The following is an 18,280-nucleotide window of genomic DNA, read 5'->3' as shown; positions in this document are numbered from 1 at the left end:
TATTACAGGGTGTTCGTATGAGAAAAAAAACAGAAGGGGGAAAGATTTTCTGGTGCAATACAGGTAGTTAACTACAAAAATTAAATTTAAAAAATTAATATCCGATAAAGAATACGTTTATAAAAAATAAAACAACTTCCCCAGGAAATGCTACAAGGACAAAATATTCATATTAATAATATTTTTACGTTTTTTTTCCTCTTGTATTTTTATCTCAATGTCGTTAGATATGTGCATAAAACAATAGTGATTCTGATTTTGTAAGATACTTAGAAACTGTAAGTGATATACTTGTGCCTATTATATAGAAGCTCCGTTTTATTGGAAAAATAATAGTACGGTGCATGAATTTATGAGTAGAATCAATGATAACGATGATGGACTTAAATTGAGATTAGAACAAAAGAGTTCCTTGAATGTGCACTTCTTGGACATTAATATCCGGTTTATGAAAGGACATTTGTCCACAAGTGTTTATATTAAACCTACACACGCCCCATTATATATACCATCCCAATCCATGGATCCATATCGGTATAAGATGGCAGCCTTCCGAGCGTTAATAAGGAGAGCTTATTTATATTGTGACCGAGTCGGTGACAGGGCGAAGGAGATTGGTAGAGTATTGCAGGTGGCCCGGACCCTGGGTTACAAAAAAAGTGTAATTGTAGGAACACTTAAGAAGTATGAAAGGGGCATAGTAAAAAGAACCTTAAGTAATGTTCCTACTAGGCTCACAAAATTTACTTATAATAGTAGTGTGAATAGTGTTATGAAAGAAATTGCTAGTCGAAAGGAATCAAGAATGGTTTTAAGAAGAGCTCCTAATTTGTATAAGATCTTGAGAAATGATAAGGATAGTATCAAAGCGGAGGAGAAAGCAGGGGTGTATAAGATTCCTTATGAGAACTTACAACTGGATGTTAAAAAAGATTATATCAGCATCATCACAAGAAACTTGGGAGTAAGGCTCAAAGAACATAGACATGCCATAAGAAAAGCGTCTAATTCAACAATTTTGTCCCAAATGGCACAAGCCCAAGGCTCTGAGGTAAAATGGGATGAGGCAACAATCATCAAACCTCTGTCTTTCCCAACTTTAGCAATGACAGTGGAGAAGATTGAAATATACAGAAGTAGGATAGGAGATGGGTTTAAATGCGAGGAATGCCGAGAGACTGCCTTCGGCATGGAAGTACTTGGTTAAGAAATTTACTAGAAACGTGGACCAGAATTAGTACATTGAAGATTTATGTTATTTTTTGTTTTATTTTAATTTTTATATATTTTTCCATTATTTTTCTCTTGTAAAATATTATGTTCTATTCATGGAATATTTACGTTCCATTTTCATTTTCGACCTGAAGATGGCCTATTAATTGGGCTGAAAACATTTGTTTTTTACAATTATATTTATTTCTTGGCAAAAAAGGTGTTTTGTTTCTCTTGATTGTGTAATCATTGAAATCAACAAATTTATTTGAATGGCTTAAATTACATTGATTAAATATATATAAAGTGTAAATTATTTGCAATAATTTTAAATTAATCAATAATAAAATGAGATAATTCAACATTAAAATTAATATTTTTATGAATATATAGTAATAGAGAACAATGAATTTAATATTCAGTATAATTATATAATTAGTTTTAACATAATTATATAATGATGTTAAAACTAATTGTTTTTAATTTGAAATGATATAAAAAGTTTTTGTGGCGTAGTAAACACTAGTATTGTGTTTTATTCTAAAGACACATGGCAAATTTTCCATCAAATTCCTTTGTTAGTTGAGTTCAACTAATTAGAATAAAACACAATACTAGTGTTTACTACGCCACAAATATAAAACAGGACACGGTTTCAAAAAGAAAATCAAAAGATAAAAAGTTTTATTAAAATATCTAATATAGCTTCATAAAATTTTTCCTTGTAATGTAGTAATATAGAATTAAGTTCTGGACTATTTTTATTTAGAGTCACAATATTTGTTGCATTCCATTGCAACAATAGATGCAATATAGTGTAAGTTACAAGTCACATCATAATTATTGATCACTAATGAATAAAAAGTATGAACTAGGTTATATAGTACACAGCAAAAAAATTGCAACAAATGCAATGTCTCTTCACATGTTTATTTCCCAATTAAATCATAAAATTTATTTACTCCCACAACCTACAAACTTGACACTTATGATTAGTTATGAAAATCAGCATTTAATCATTGTTCCATTTTTGGCAATGCACTTCTCAAGTTTATGAATCATGCTGGTCACAAGTGACTCCACTCGCTCAGCATTGATCGCGTCCCAACCTCTTGCGCTTTTGCAATGAAGATTTTGTTTTCAGGATCTTGGTGCTCTAGCTAGTTCTTGAGGATAGACCACAGGTTTTTGATCGGATTAATATCTGGATTTAAGGCCAGCTAGTCCAGGACATTGATGTTGTGGTCCACAAACTACTGTTGTGTTGACACAACATGTGGGTATGTGTTGTCTTGTTGAAGAGTGTATCCTTCTGGATAGAGCAAAGCCATCATCTCCAAAAGACATTCATACAAGATGTTTTAATATTGTTCAGTGTTAATGGATCCTCAGGTGATTTTGAATGAAAGATGATTCTTACTTACCAAAGTTTTTACTGTTCTTCTGCATAATCTCTGGACTTGCTTAGTACCCATTTTCTGGCAGATACTGTACTCCTTTGCAAAGCCATTTTCACAGATAAACTGCAAGGACCATTCTTTTGCAGCTGGAATGACATCTGTTAATGGAAAGCATTGAACCTTGTAAAAGACAAAAAATTATAGAGACATGTCAGGTAAATAGATGAATGCTCAAGGATCTTCCAACCCTGTTTCAGAAGCATTGTTGTTATCAAACCAGCAAGTTTTCAATGAGCATTATCATGTAACAAAATTGCTGTTATTACACAAGTGCAGGTTGTAAATGATATTCAAGGAAGTTCTTCTGAGTTGATTCCCATTGACAAATGCTGTTCTAGCTGCAATAGAGCAGTCCATGCACTTTATTTGTGAAAACAATTCCACCAACAGAGTACAGCAGCTGCCAGACATTTGTCAACAGATACTACAATGGCTAGAAATGATGCAATTGGCCTGTAAAATCTTTAGTAAGTACAACTCACTTCATAATTTTTTATTCATTAATGATTAATAATTATGACATGACTTTTGTATATGAGAAAATGAATGAAATATATTTAAGAACATTACATCAGATATATTTCTGCATTTGTTCATTCTGAAAATTATTAAATAATAATAAAATAATGAGTTTTAACAGCAAAAATCTCTAATTTAATTATTCATTACAAATTTCAATCGTTCCATCTTTATTTGAATCAGAAAAAAACTACAATAAAACAAATGCTTAATACTTTTTAGAAGTTAGGTTGGAAATATTTATAATTGGGATAAATAGAATACATTTATTTTGATAAAAAATGTTTTTGGAATACATCATTCCAGTCTCAGATTCTTCTCAAAATAGAAAGTTTTGAATTAATTATTTTCATACAGATTTAGTTTAAATATGTTAATTTGGTTACATATACATATAATATATATGTACCAAAACTTTTAATGCATTTTATAACAAAACAAAAATTGTATCTTTTATAAAACAAGAATTAAAACAATAAACTTTTTAATTCATAAATGTTTTTGACATTTGTTCATGTTCAGATAAAATTTTTTGAAATATTTTATTTTTAAAGTAAGAAGTCAAATATTCATATAAAAATAAGCATTCTATAATTTTTGACTGCATTTAAAAAAGATAGAGAAAATAATCTATTAAAATCAAAAAACATTTTGTTTCATTTAAATGTTCTTTCAAAAATTTTTATACAAATTGAAATGATATAATTCTTTGAATTTGTATTCTCTTTAGAAGTCTATTTTTTTCAGCGTATTTTCTGTTTAGCTATTATTTGTTTATGCCATTACTTTTATATTGTTCATCATTTTTTCAATATTTTGGATGTTCAACATTTTAACATGGTATCTTTTTATAATGCAAGAATTATTTCAATAATAGATATAGACTATTGATTTCATTGTAAGGATTAGAAAAGTTTTATCATAGTAATTGGAAATTTTTGAATCAGTAAAAAGAAAGTTGAATAAAAATGTGATACATATATTTTTTTCATATATTTTAAAATTATAATATCTTAAATTATATATTTTTTAAATATTTAAATAATAGGAAATTTATTATAATACATTTTTACTGTTTACATAATTTTTTAATGTAAATTAAACTGATTTTCTTAATTATAAATTAATTTTTAGAAATCTAATAGGAGCTGTAGTTTTGCTGAATTCTTTACTTATTGATATTGTTTAAAGTTATTTGTGCTGATTAATAATTCATACTTTCTTGCCATTACTAATACCATGAATATCCTATGAAATGTTCCATTTATTAAATTATTAAATAATGAAGTTAAAACAAGTTATTGTGCACTTTTTAAATAAATTGTAAAAGTAGTTGCAAATCTTTTTGAATGTTCTGTTTTGTCTTTTTATTGATTAATTTTTAAATTAATCGCACTTAGTATACATACAATTTTTTGTTTTATTTGTATATCATACCTTGTCAAAAAAGACAAACTTTCATGTGATAATTTATAATATTTTCTTGTTGATATACTCTAAATATGTTGTTATAATTATAAAATTATTAATGTCAAATGAAAATTTAGATATAATAATATGTGACAAGAAAATATATGCTACATACATTCTAATTGATTTTTCTTTTTTATAGTTATAATACATATCTGCAATTATTACATTATTATGAATACAATAGTAACTATTATGAATACATTTAAGTTTTACACATAAATTAATTTTAAATATGTGTTCATCAAAACTAAAAGTAACAAGTAAAGAATGAGAAAACAAATGTCTGAAATTCCAAAACACTATGACTGAATACTCATAATTTTTATTTTCAAAGGATTTGAATTATTTAATTTTTAAAAGACTTTTCTTTAAATGGTTCTAAGGAGACAAATCAGTTCAATCAAAATATAAACAAAGTTACTATAGTAATATCTTGACAAACTTTCAGTTAAAAAAATAACTTTACTAAATTTTATTAATATTAAAATTAATATATAATAATTTTATTACTACTTTGTTAGTTTTTTTACTTTTTGAACTTCTATCTACAATCTTTAATAAAAAATTCAACTTAACCTTCTTAAGAAATTTCTAATAGTAAAAAGTTAACACCTTATAAAATATTAATTATTGAACAATAGTCTTTCTTTTATAAGTAAGGAAAAAACTGATCAAAATTAATAACAGAAAGGTTACTAGTAAATTATAACAAAGGAATAAGAACCTTAAGGAAAGGTTTGATGACCATAAGAGGACATCAGAAAAGAAAATGTTAATGTAACTGATTAAAAAAATATCTTCTATAGAAAGAATTTAGAAATAGAGACAAAGTGACAAAATGCTCTAATATTCTGGAAAGCTAGAATGAGTTAATCAATTTAGTAAAGAGAATATAGATTACAGCTTGATACAGGAGAGAAAGAATACAGGATCTGTATCATCAAAGAGGATACAGATGAAATGAATTCTCAACTCTGAACAATCTGTCATTTTAGAAAGGAAGAAAAATTTAAAAGCTAGGTGTTGAGTAAATATTAATCTGTGAAATAGAGTTATAAAAAATTGGTTAAACAGAAAAAGATTATTCTGCTCAAGTTACAATAGACATAACCTAATAAAAGGATTCATTTGAAAATGAGAAATTGAATTTGAAAATTTTGATTTTAAAAAATTTTGGAAATTTTAGTTTTTAATTTTGCATTTGTTTAAATAATTGTTCTAAGTTATACTTGAAAGCTTTTATTAAAAAATTTACAAACTGCAAAAAGTTTGTCCTTGCTGTATTTTTGCTATAAACTGTATGTAGATTCTGAAGATGAAGGAAACTTTGAAAATACTACTCAGATAGATTTCTTAATATATAATGGAATGATTGCTATAGCCTTTTTGTAAAAATACAAAGGTTCTTAAATAAAAATATGTTAAATTATCAAATTGATAAGAGAAAAGGCCACTATTTTGATTATAATAAAGGAATAAGAGCCTTGAGGAAAGGTTATATGACCACTAAATATCTATAAGACTATCTAAATATCTTTAATAGAAAGAATTTAGAAGTAGAGACAAAGCAAGAATTGCATATGACTTCATAAACTTTTTGGTTTAAATAGGTTTTCCAACTTAGGCTGGAACAAGAAAATTGTCACTGCTTCAAAATTTCAATATACTTTTCAGCAATTTTAAATTTACAGAGTATTTACTATATTTATTGAAATTTTCACAAAATAAAGGAAGAAGGGTGCATAGATACATTCATGTACACATTCTCATCTGAAAAAAAAGAAAGTGTGCATGCCAAGAACGTGTTTTAAGTGTAATTTGTGTTTTCTCAATGAAAAAGTAGGTTTTTATTGATAGATAACATCTTGGGCAGTTTGCTTACTTGACTTGGAGTTCAGTACTCTCATGCTTTTCTGTGTTTATCTTAGTGCATAATTAATAGTGAAATATTCAACATTTTTGGTAATGTGTCAATATATCAGAATATTTTAAAACTGAAATGAACTTAAGCTGGGAACACATAAAATGTAGCATATTTGCAGACAAATAAAAAGCAAATTGAAGTTCTACAGAAATTGAACACAAAAATCAAGAAGAACAAACTTCTTCTTTTTGACATACTGAAACATTTTTATTGAAGTGTAACTAGCAGGAAAAGTCTTTTACAATGACATTTACCGTAGTCACAAGGTCCTATCTCAAAAGAAATGGAAAATTTACCATTTTCTAATTGAGATAGAATTTTGATAAGAGATGATACCTAACTTCTACCTCTAATACCAAATTACTTAATATTAGGGTTTCTCAAACTGGATCCTGGGATCCAGGTTGTTTTTTTAACCCGGGAAATTTTTCTTATCCCGGGAAATCCTGCAAATTACTTAAAAATTCACTTTTTTTCTTATTTTGTGTTAAGGTTGAGGAATTTTGCAAATAGAAAGCATAATTAACTCATTCACTGTCAGAATACATTTGTATTTATTAATTTTAAACCTACCTATTAGTTTTTTTTAAATTTTTGCTTGTTATAGCATGTCACAAATGGTCAATAATCAATATATAGCTTATTTGTGGCATGACTATAAAAATTCTTTACTTGTCGGAACCTGTAATATCTGGAATAATTGTGCTTACGCTGTCTTGAGTTTTAACCATGCCCAGTAGCTTCAATAAATGCCTGACGCCAGATTGTGCAAATTGGGCAAGGATACAAACGAGTACAAAGTCTGCAAGTATGAAGTTTTTCTTCATAAACCTGATTATTAAAGCCAAATGAATTGCCGAATTATCGAGCTCTAAGCTTGATGCCGCTATTAAAGCAGCCAAGGTAGACAAATCAAGAATACTAGAGAGCGAAAGAAGTACTACAATCTCGAAAACGAACTCGAAAGCTTCCAGGCTACAGGTGAAAAAACACATAATATCTGTCTTCTCTTAAATGCATTAAACACTATTCCAATCACATCAATTGAATCGGAAAGGGCATTCTCGGTGGCAAGACTTTTCATTACTAAAATAAGAATTAGAGTGAGTTATCGGAGTATTGACCATCTTTGCTTTTTAAAATCTTATAAAAGTTTGCAATATTTTGTATTATATTTTATTTAAAAAACGAAAATTACCTTCTAAATTAGAAGTTCATTTTTTTTAATTTTTAACTCAATTCAAAAAATTTTTTTTGTTGTTGTTGTATGCAGTTTCCAGCAAACTTTAATTAATTTTTTTCTATTTGTGAAAATTTCTACGTTATTTAAAGGTAATTTTTATTATAGGCCTATAGACCTTACACAGCATTATTAATATGATTTTGGAGGTTACAGAACTTTAAAATTACTTTAAAAAATGGAAAATAATTATATCATTTGATTTCAAGATATTTTGTATACCTTAAAAATAATTAATTCTATCCTGGGATTTCCTGGGATCCCAGGAAACAGTTCACTTTTATCCTGGGATTCCGGGACAAGCAAAAGACCGGGAAATGAGAAACCCTACTTAATATCTAATTATATTTTGAAACACCATGAAATGTTGATACTGGACACTGGACTTTTTCTCATCCACTTTATTTTCTGATGTACTTTAGTGTATAAATCAAATGTTCCAAATGCCAATATGTGTTTTGGGCTAGCGCTCTCATAATATCTAATTATTAATAATAGCAAAAGATGGCTCGATTAATTACAGTGATCGTTTGGTTTATGAGAACTGTCACATGCACATTATGCACAATGAACTGTCACATGTAGAAATTAAAGATATTTAAATCTAAATTTGTTGTAGGATTTAATATAGATATTTGAGATTGCTTATTAAAGTTTTACCATAAGCTAATCTTGTGTATATCATGCCTTCAAAACAACTTCTGAATATGTTAATGTCAGTTATAATATTATTTAAATTATTTTTTAAAATTCATTATCATGTAAGCAAAACAAATATTAATAGATTTGATTTTATTCGTAATGTTTTTGTGTAAAGCATTTCAATCCAATACTTAAATTTCCAAATTTGATAAGTTCTAACTAATACAATATGTAACATATAGCTTTTCTGTTCACGTTTTTTAGGTTCTGCCTTATACAGGATATTTTTCCAGGAATATTTGTTAGTTATGTAAAAATCACTGTAATTTTCTGGCTTTTAGAAGTTTCCATTTTACAGAGATATTAACTTTGACACCATCATAAATATAGTAAAATCTGTACAGTAAAACAGTATAGTGCAGATTTTACTATATTTATGATGGTATCAAAGTTCTGTACATTCTGATGATGAGTCTTAAATAAAAGATCAAAATAAAATACATTTTTTTAACTCTACTTTAAGCTTTGACAACTCCTTGCTAACTGTCACAATAATGTCAACACCCATACATTATTATTATTATAAATAAAATTTTCTATCAACTAAGTCAACTATAATTCTAATTTTTATCGTCTATTTTACATTTTTTACATACTAAAGTCCTCTGTCCTAGCAAATTAAATTTTCAGAAATTTTCTATTTTGTTCTCAGAGATCCATTATTAATTTAAATCAGTGATTGCACTCCAGCATTCATTTTATTTGTAACGTCAATATGCAAGCTTTCTACATATATTCATGTTCTTATGTTGTTTTGAAATTTTAATTTTCAACAGACACAAAATAAATTTCTGGTGTGTATAGTACAAAAAATAAACAATGCACAAACGTTTTCCAACTCTTCCTGAGTTCTTCAGGTACGACAGAATGGTTACCCAATGGAATGTTATCGGAACAAACATTTATTTGTAAAGAGTGTTTTTTTAAACAACATAACATATTTGGCTGATATTTATATTTGAATCTTGAGCCAACTTGATCTAGAGTGGTGTATATATTTTAATTTTCTTCTAATGTGTTCTAATAATAATCTAACTTTGCATTTGCCCTGTTTACTTGTACTAGAACTATATTATTCTTTCTTCCTCATATATTCTTTTAGATCCCTAGTGATCCAAGCTAGCATTGCATGGTCTTCAAGGCTTTCATTGTTGATAGGTGTTGGCTTCTGGAGTGCCCTCCTGGATTTACAAGATTTACAACTTTTATCTTCAACTGTATTCTTTATATTTTCAAATAACTGGAAAAACATACCCAGTTTTTTCCGGCATGTTCCAGTTTATCCATTTTAATCTGAGTAAAATTGAGAAGGAAAGTCATAGATGAATGAAGGTCAAAACATGCATTCAGTTTTGGGTTTTTTTCAATCATATTATTTTCCTTCTCAGTTTTACTTAGATTGAGTTACAATTAAGCCTAGAATCAGTTGAAGAACAGGGTTGAGTAATGCCATCTTGATCCAGAATAAGACATACTCAGATTTATAGAATAGAATATTCAAATAGAATAGATGCAATAATTTGGTCAAGTTGATAAGACATAAGCTCTTAGAAAACTCTAGAGGAGGCATTGATTTACAGATTGCAGGTAGGTACCTCAATACTGACCTTGTAGTGAGCTTTCCTCTATATTACTTTTTTGTTATATATCTTATCTGCTATCATAATTTTACAAATTCACATCTTTATTATTTTGTAATATATGAGATATTGTATCTTTCATTTCTTTATGCTGTTTTTCAGTGGGACTGAATATTCATAACTTATTTAGTTTAACAATAAAAAATAATTTCTGAAAATGCACAAAATTCATGAGATTTCATCAATTGAAGATTTGTATCAGCCATTATTTTACTATTAGCATTTCTTTTTGATGATTTTAAGTCTATTTTAGAGTATTTATATATAAATTATAGTTTTTTATAGCATTTATTTTATTTTACTTATGTATTTTTTTGGCAAATTTGACTATGATTTTTGGGAAATTTAGGTGGATATTACAATAAACATTAGTAAATAACTTTCCTTTTTTCATATGTTTAGCATTTTCTGTCACTTAAGTCAATAACGCTATGATTATTCAGTCATTATCATAGAGCATCTTTTCTGTAGAAATTAAAAATTTTATGTATAAACTAGCTTACCCGTCGCGCATTGCTGCGATCTCAGAAGAAAGGAAATTCAAGCAAACTCGTTATGATAAAATTCAATTTACATTTTATTATTTTTATTGAAACTTATTATTATTATTCATTTTCATCGGGAAAACATTTCAAAGTGTCGTTTCAATTCTATTTATTTATTGGAGTGTTTGTGGATACACGATATTTTTTGTTTTTCCGTCTGGTGCGTACACGAATAAATCGGAAGGTTTTTCGACGCGTGAGCCGGCCACATACAGTTGTCCATGCGAGAAGCACGGATTCTCCAAATTTAGCCCACACACTCGCTGCGATTGTCAGAAGTGCGATATTCCCCATTTTTATATATATTTTTAAATCCTTTATAATTTTAATTATTTAATTGCTCCTTCCTCTCTTCCTTGGCATGTTGTGAAATTTCTGATAGTTGGATAATAAACCGTTTTATTGTAATTTGTCTTTTTAAATTATTAGATGATATTAAAATTTGGAAAAGGGGATCCCTAGATCGGTAAAATAGGCGAATTTCCTTCTACAACTTCGGTTGTTGTTCGGTATACAGTTAAAGTTTTAACAAAGTTCGAGCGAATACGTAATTAGCAAAAAAAAGTTGAAATAAAGTGATTAAACAAACATTATTACGAATATCGTAAATAACAGTTCACAAATGCATATATAGAAATATTTTTTGAAGGGGGAAATGGTCTTCACAATTTGAAATCGATCGAACACACTGTGCTCGAATGCTCGTGTAAACGCGCGCCATCTATCGTAGGATAAATGTACTATGCCAAAAACCTTCGCGGGAGTGTATTAAAAAACTTTCCGAAGTTTTATGGCAATCGTACTATGCCACAAACCTTCGCCGGAGTATATTAAACAACTTCCCAAAGTTTCACGGCAATCGGATAAACGGTGTGGTAATGCATGAAGGACAGACAGACACACACACACACACACACATTTATTTTTATATATATAGATGTATTTCTATAAATTTGTTCATAATAATATTTTCTAATCATAAATGTTGTTTTTGTTTGCAATGAATGTTATAGAAATGTTAGTGGCAATTTAGCATTGAAAATATAACTACTTTGTGTAATATTGTTTAAAATATATTTTTAAATTTCACTAATATTCATTCCTTTTTACCTTCAAAGTTAATTCATTATATGAAATGTTTTGTTGTTTTCTTTTTGTCCAGTGATTTACTATTATGTTTAATTAATTTATATCATTGATCTATTTATTTATTTACAGTTAAACCTTGATTTTATGCCATCATTTGTTCACTTCTTAAATTGGCACTAAATCCAATTTAGTGCTAAACTGAAGAACTTCAAACAATAAGAATTTCAGTGGGCTCTTATATTAAATGAGGATTGCATTCTAAGTAAGTCATGCATATTTTAAATTTTGCATAATATGAACAAAATTTTGCCATTTAAACTAATGGTAATTGTGGTCTGCACATGACTTTGTCCTACTAACACTCCATGAGTATGAATGATGGGATGCAACATACAAATAAATACTTTTAATACATAACATATAGCATGAATAAAATGAAATTTTAGTTAGGTTAATTTAAAATTAAGATCATAGAACAAAGGTTTTTCTGAAAAGCAATTAGCTCTTGGAAGGTTTTTGAAAATGAGAAAACATAAAGAATGCAAGATGCAAATTGGAAAGATTGAATAACTGAATAGAATAAAGATTGGAAAGATTGAATAACTGAATAGGAAACAAAAAGGCAATTTGAATAGATGAAAAGATACATGTTTAAAGCCAAATGTCTAATTGTCATCTCATTTGAACAATTTTAAGTTTAAATATTTTAGTTTGTAAATAGAAATATTGCTGTGAATCAAAACAAGAAATCTCACTTATAAATTAAAGTTAGTTAACACTGGAACTGCAACACTTGCCTCTTTTTTTTTTTTTTTTTTACTTTGTACAGTTTTTAACATTTTATCTTTACAAATGAGATATTTTTTTTTGATTTTTCATATAATGATTTAAAATAAAACTTACATATTTTTTTATTTTTTTGCCATTGTGAAATGTTGGTTAGCATTCTGCTTTCAGCATTACATAAAGCTGAAATCAACAGTTTTATTTGTAGAAAAAGAACTAGATAATGCTTTTTGATTTGTGGAGATCAAAACAAACTGAATTTTGAGAAAAATTCAAGTTATTGTAAAGAACTTATTTTTCAGAAAGTCTTGAATAGTTTTAAAAGAGTTTGGAAAAGTTATTATTAGATAGATACTCTGTGATACTAGATAGTCATCATCATCATACACCATTCATGAATTTAGGCCATGTTGACCTGTTTCAGTATCAGCTAGGAGTTGTTTTAGTGGATGTCCAGATCATTGTCCTCGTGGTTGCTACTGTAAAACTGCATGAGGTATCCTACCCAGCGACATTCAAGATACGTGTTGAAGCCATTTTTCTTTATATATGGAGAGTTTTTCAATTAATGGCTGCATGTGGAGTTCCTCCAAAATATCCTCATTTCAACGATGATCCAGGAGTGTATATCCAGAAGTTCGGCACATAAACCTCATTTCGGCTGCCTGTAATCTTTTGATATCTTTCTTCTTTAGGACCCAGATTTCACTTCCATACAGGAGAGTTGGAAGAGCCAAAGTTTTATATAATTTTAGTCTGGAATGTTTTTGTATAAGGTGTGGTTTTAAAGTGTTATTTATTATTCCTAATATTTGTAAAAATTTTGCGAGCTTATTATTTATGTCATTCTCATCTTTATAAGAAATATTACAGCAAGTTAAAGAAAATTAACGTGCTGTAAAATTGTATTATCAATTATGATTTTGCTGCATATTGGTTCTGCGTATTGGTTCTAAATGCCATTACTTTGATTTTAGCAGTTGAAATTTTCATGCCATATTCTTTTGAAATTTTATTTAAGGTAAATAAACCTTTTTGTAAATTATCTTCAGAAATTACCACCTGATCATTGGCGAATAGCATGGTATTGAATTTTATGTTGTTTGGAAGTTAAACTCTTAATGTATATTCTTCCTGCCATTGATGTATTATGTCATCTATATAGATGTTAAAAAGCGTTGGTGACAATGGACATCCTTGTCTTACTTCTTGATTTATTCTTCTATGTTCTGAAGTGGCATTGTTGAACTTAAGTTGTATGATATTATTTTCATAAATATTACATATATTTTGAAGTAAAATATTTGCTATGTTTCTGTTTTGTAGGATGTCAAAAAAATTTGGATCTTTTTATCATATCGAAAGCTTTGGTATAATCTATGAAAGCTAAATGTGTATTCAGATTAAATTCTCTTCATTTCTCTAGTAATAATTTAATGGAGAAAGCTGAGTCTATACAATATCTGCTTTTTCAGAATCCGTTTTGATATTCCAAAAGAAATTTTTCACCTTCTTGTTTTAATCATTCATTTAGAGTTCTAGCATAGATTTTATAACAGGTATTTAGTAGGCTAATGCCTCTATAGTTATCTGATTTTTGTTTATCTCCTTTTTTATGAATAGGCAGTGCAGTACACTTCTTCCATTCAAGCAATATACAGGCTTGTTCATACAGTATATATTATTGAAGAATGTTAATAATCTCTTGTGGAATTTATCACCAGCATATTTGTATAACTCTCCATTTATGCTAGCATCTCCTGTTGCTTTTCCATTTTTTGTTTTGGTTAAACTTTCAAACAGTTCTTCCTTTGATAATTCAATCCTATTTTGTTGTTGCTTTCAAAAATCATGTTAGTATATGTAGGATCTGTCCAAAATCTTTGATAATAATTAACTTAAGAAACTGATTGTTTGTCACACCACAATTAATCTCAATGGGTTCTTTAATTTCTTGATTCATAAATTTTAATATTTTGAAGGCATTGGTCTTATTTTGTAGAGATCTGATTATAGTTGTGAAATAAATTTTGTCTATGATTGTCATTGTCTTTTTCTTATTTTTCTTTTTGCAATTGCTCTGCAGCATTTGTATTCTATTGCATCTTCAGCTTTTTTACTACTAAAAAACTTTTTATATGCTGTGTTTTTCTGTAATATTAGTTGTTTGATTTCATTGTCCCATATTTTCAATTTTCTTCTTCCACAGGAATTGACTTTTACTGTGCCCAGAGACTCATCAGCTGCTGCCTTTATTATTGTTTTGATATTTTTCCATTCATTTTCATATTCTCTGTCATCTGGAATTCTCTCTATATGTTGTTCAATTCTTCTAGTATATAACCATTTGATACTATCATCATATAATGATTTTACTTTAAATTTTCATGTAGGTTCATGTCATTTGGTTTCTTTTTTAGCTACCTTGGTGGGATTCTTAATTTTGCTTGGGTTAGAAAGTGATCAGAGCCTATTTCAAATCCTCTGTATGATCTGACATCTAGGAATAATTTGACATTTTTTCATTAGCAATAAAATAATCAATGATTGACTTGGACTGCAGTCATTGCCAAGTATATTTATGTATATTTTTATGATTATAAAACGTATTCATTATTTTAAGATTATTATAAACAACAAAATCAATGAGTCTAATACCATAATACCATTTCTGTTACGAGTATTTTTATGATTATAAAACATATTCATTATTTTAAGATTATTATAAACAACAAAATCAATGAGTCTAATACCATAATACCATTTCTGTTACGAGTATTCTCTCCAAAGGTTCCAATATTTTTATTTACTGGAGTGTTTCCCACTCTTGCATTCAGATATGCTATGATAGTGTAATCATTCTTGTTAACCTTATTAAAAATTTCTTGCAACTTTTATATAGAAGTCTTTGTTCTCTTCTTCTCAGCCTTCTTCGGGAGCATATGTACCAATAATGGTTAAATTACCTCTGTTAATTTTTAAGTGGATTTCTATGATTCTCTGNGGACTGCAGTCATTGCCAAGTATATTTATGTATATTTTTATGATTATAAAACGTATTTATTATTATAAGATTATTATAAACAACAAAATCAATGAGTCTAATACCATTTCTGTTACGAGTATTCTCTTTGAAGGTTCCAATATTTTTATTTACTGGAATGTTTCCCACTTTTGCATTCAGATCTCCTGTTATTATGGTGTAATCGTTCTTAGTAGATAGTAAATGTCCAATTTCTGATAAAATCGTAAATATCAATTATAGTAAAGAAGATAGTATCGTATCAGAAAGTACTAGCGATTTTCGAACAATTATATATTTTAAGAATTTTTGTATAAGAATAATTTTGTCACAAATATTTGGGCCATTGGCTCATTTTTGATATATTGATTTTTCTATTAGTATTATTATTATTGATATAGATTCTCAATGATGGAGTTATATCTAAAAATTTTCGAATAAAACTATAATAGTACCAGTATAATTTACCAGTCATATGTAGCAAACATAGCAGAAAGTTAGAAGTAGATTACTTGTTGTCTACTCTTTGGGGTATACTTTCTTTCAAAAAAACATAGAATAGATTTTGGGAGATCATAAATAAATGAATTTTGATGATATGTCAATTGAAAAAATTCAAATAAGGAATAAAGAATTTTTATTTCTTCCTTTCTTAAATGCTGAAAAATTTGTTTATGTTACATATCGGAAGGGTATATCTGAAAATCAGTAAATGCTTCCTACTAAATCAATATGCAAATTTGTGTAGTATATAACTTATAAATTTCATAAGTTTGGAAATCAAGTTTAGATTGTTACTGATACAAATTGTAAATGTGTTCTGAAAACTTTTCCTTTATTTTGGAAAAGATTAAATACAGTCAATATAGTCAATCAATCATTGCTCATAACTTGGATTTTTGGAAATCAAAACATTTTTCTTTTTAAGTTTTTTTGAATCTTTTGCTCCCATCTTTAGAAAGTTTCCTGAATTAAAGCTATTAGAACAATTGAAAACTCTTTAAACATTTAAACTTTACCATCTGCATTGATAACGAATAATTCAGATGCATTGCTTCTTTTTCAAAAACCAAAGAAAAACATATAGTGTGTTTCAACAAACTGTTCACTTTTAATGCAGTATATTTAATCCATCTAATATTGTAGGCATGGATAGTGCCTCAAATACTAATCTTACATGGAGTGACGTTTTCTGGCTATTGATTATCCATATCCCTGGATCCATCTCAGTAGTTACTTATTTGATGTTCATTAAGTCCTGTTTTTTCTGTGTTCTCATATGCTATTAGAATAGTTGAAGATCTAAAGATAGCTTCTGTTAGTCAACAGTTTTAGTGTTAAGGAAAGTTTTGTTAGATTGTCAGTGATTTCATGGATATTATCTTAAAGTTCCAGAGAATTGTTGAAGAATTTAATTATTCTTGAAGTTATTTATTTAATGAATTTTCATATTGTCAGTGTGAGCAGTATGATGTTAATTCATTACCATCGGCTAATGAATTAACTATACTGCATATATAATACTGAATAGTACCATATTTTGAATGCTCTATATTGATTTTTCTGTTGCATTATTTTAAAACAGAATTTGAGAACCCACTGCAATAATGAAGTATGCATACAAGTTTAAGAATTTGAAAGTTGTGTGATTGTTAATAACATCTTTCACAATGCAAAACCATTTACTTAGTACTCCACAGATATTGAAAAGTTTTTTTTTTATTATTTATGGAAGTCTGTTCACAAATATTCCTTGCCACTTTATAAGGAAGATGCTATTTAGGGGATTGCTGTACGTATTTTTCTTACTAATGAAAAATATATACAGAGATGTATTTATTTATTTGTACAGAATCTTAAATTCTGCATACATATGATCAAATTTATTTTGAATGCATTCTTGCTTTAATTATATGTAATATAAACATGCAATACACCATAACTAATTTTTAATAAATAAACATATCTAAAAGCCAGATTATTTTTAGACTGTAGTTACACTAATTATTAATTAATTAATTAATTTTTAATCAAATTTCAGAATTTGGCCTAAAGATAGGAGTAAAATTCATTTTGTGATAAAATTTTAAGTTTTCAAAAATTAACCATAAAAAAATGTTTAACATATTTTAATGTTTTGTTGTTGTTAAGTTCCATCGAGTCGTCGTCGACTCCTGGTGACTTCATGGACAAGTCTTCTCCATCTTGATCTTTTCCTTGTTGTTTCTCGTAGCTCCTCCAGCTTCATTTCTGTGACTTTTTCTATTTCTTCTATCCATCTTATCCGTTGCCTTCCCCTCTTCCTTCTACCTTCCACTTTTCCCAGCATAATAGTCTTCTCTAGGGAAACTTCTTTACGCATCACATGTCCAAAGTAGGTCAATTTTTGTTTTAAGATTCTTGACTCTAAGGAGAAGCTTGGCTTAATTTTTTCTAAAATTGAGATATTTGTTTTCTTTTCTGTCCATGGAACTCTAAGTAATCTTCTCCATACCCATAATTCGAATGCATCTATCATTTTTCTTTCCTTTTTCCTTAGAGTCCAGCTTTCACAGCCATATAATGTTACAGGGAAAACCATTGCTTCTACAATTCTTTTCTTAGTATGAATGGAAATGTCTTTATCTTTCATTATCTTGGTGAGATTTGCCATGGCTGTTCTGCCAAG

General features: G+C 28.1%; 1 protein-coding gene across 6 annotated transcripts in view; it reads left to right on the top strand.

Annotated features, from left to right (window-relative positions):
• LOC111618864 (mesoderm induction early response protein 1-like) overlaps nucleotides 1–18,280 on the top strand; it is a 159,711-nt gene that overhangs the window by 11,579 nt on the left and 129,852 nt on the right. For 3 of the 6 annotated variants that reach the window (XM_023360480.1, XM_023360477.1, XM_023360472.1), the window contains exon 1: nucleotides 11,881–12,066. The exons of 2 other annotated variants lie outside the window; for them this stretch is intronic. The gene's annotated coding sequence lies outside the window, so the exon portion shown is untranslated. Of the gene's footprint in view, nucleotides 1–11,880; nucleotides 12,067–18,280 lie in introns of those variants that run through there. One more of the 6 variants, XM_023360474.1, reaches the window with a different exon arrangement.

This window comes from Centruroides sculpturatus, unplaced genomic scaffold (genome assembly GCF_000671375.1).
Source record: "Centruroides sculpturatus isolate CEXI.00-Female unplaced genomic scaffold, Cexi_2.0 scaffold149, whole genome shotgun sequence".
NCBI lineage: Eukaryota > Metazoa > Arthropoda > Arachnida > Scorpiones > Buthidae > Centruroides > Centruroides sculpturatus.
Note: the sequence above shows the minus strand (reverse complement) of the source record. Positions and strands in the feature narration are given on the sequence as shown.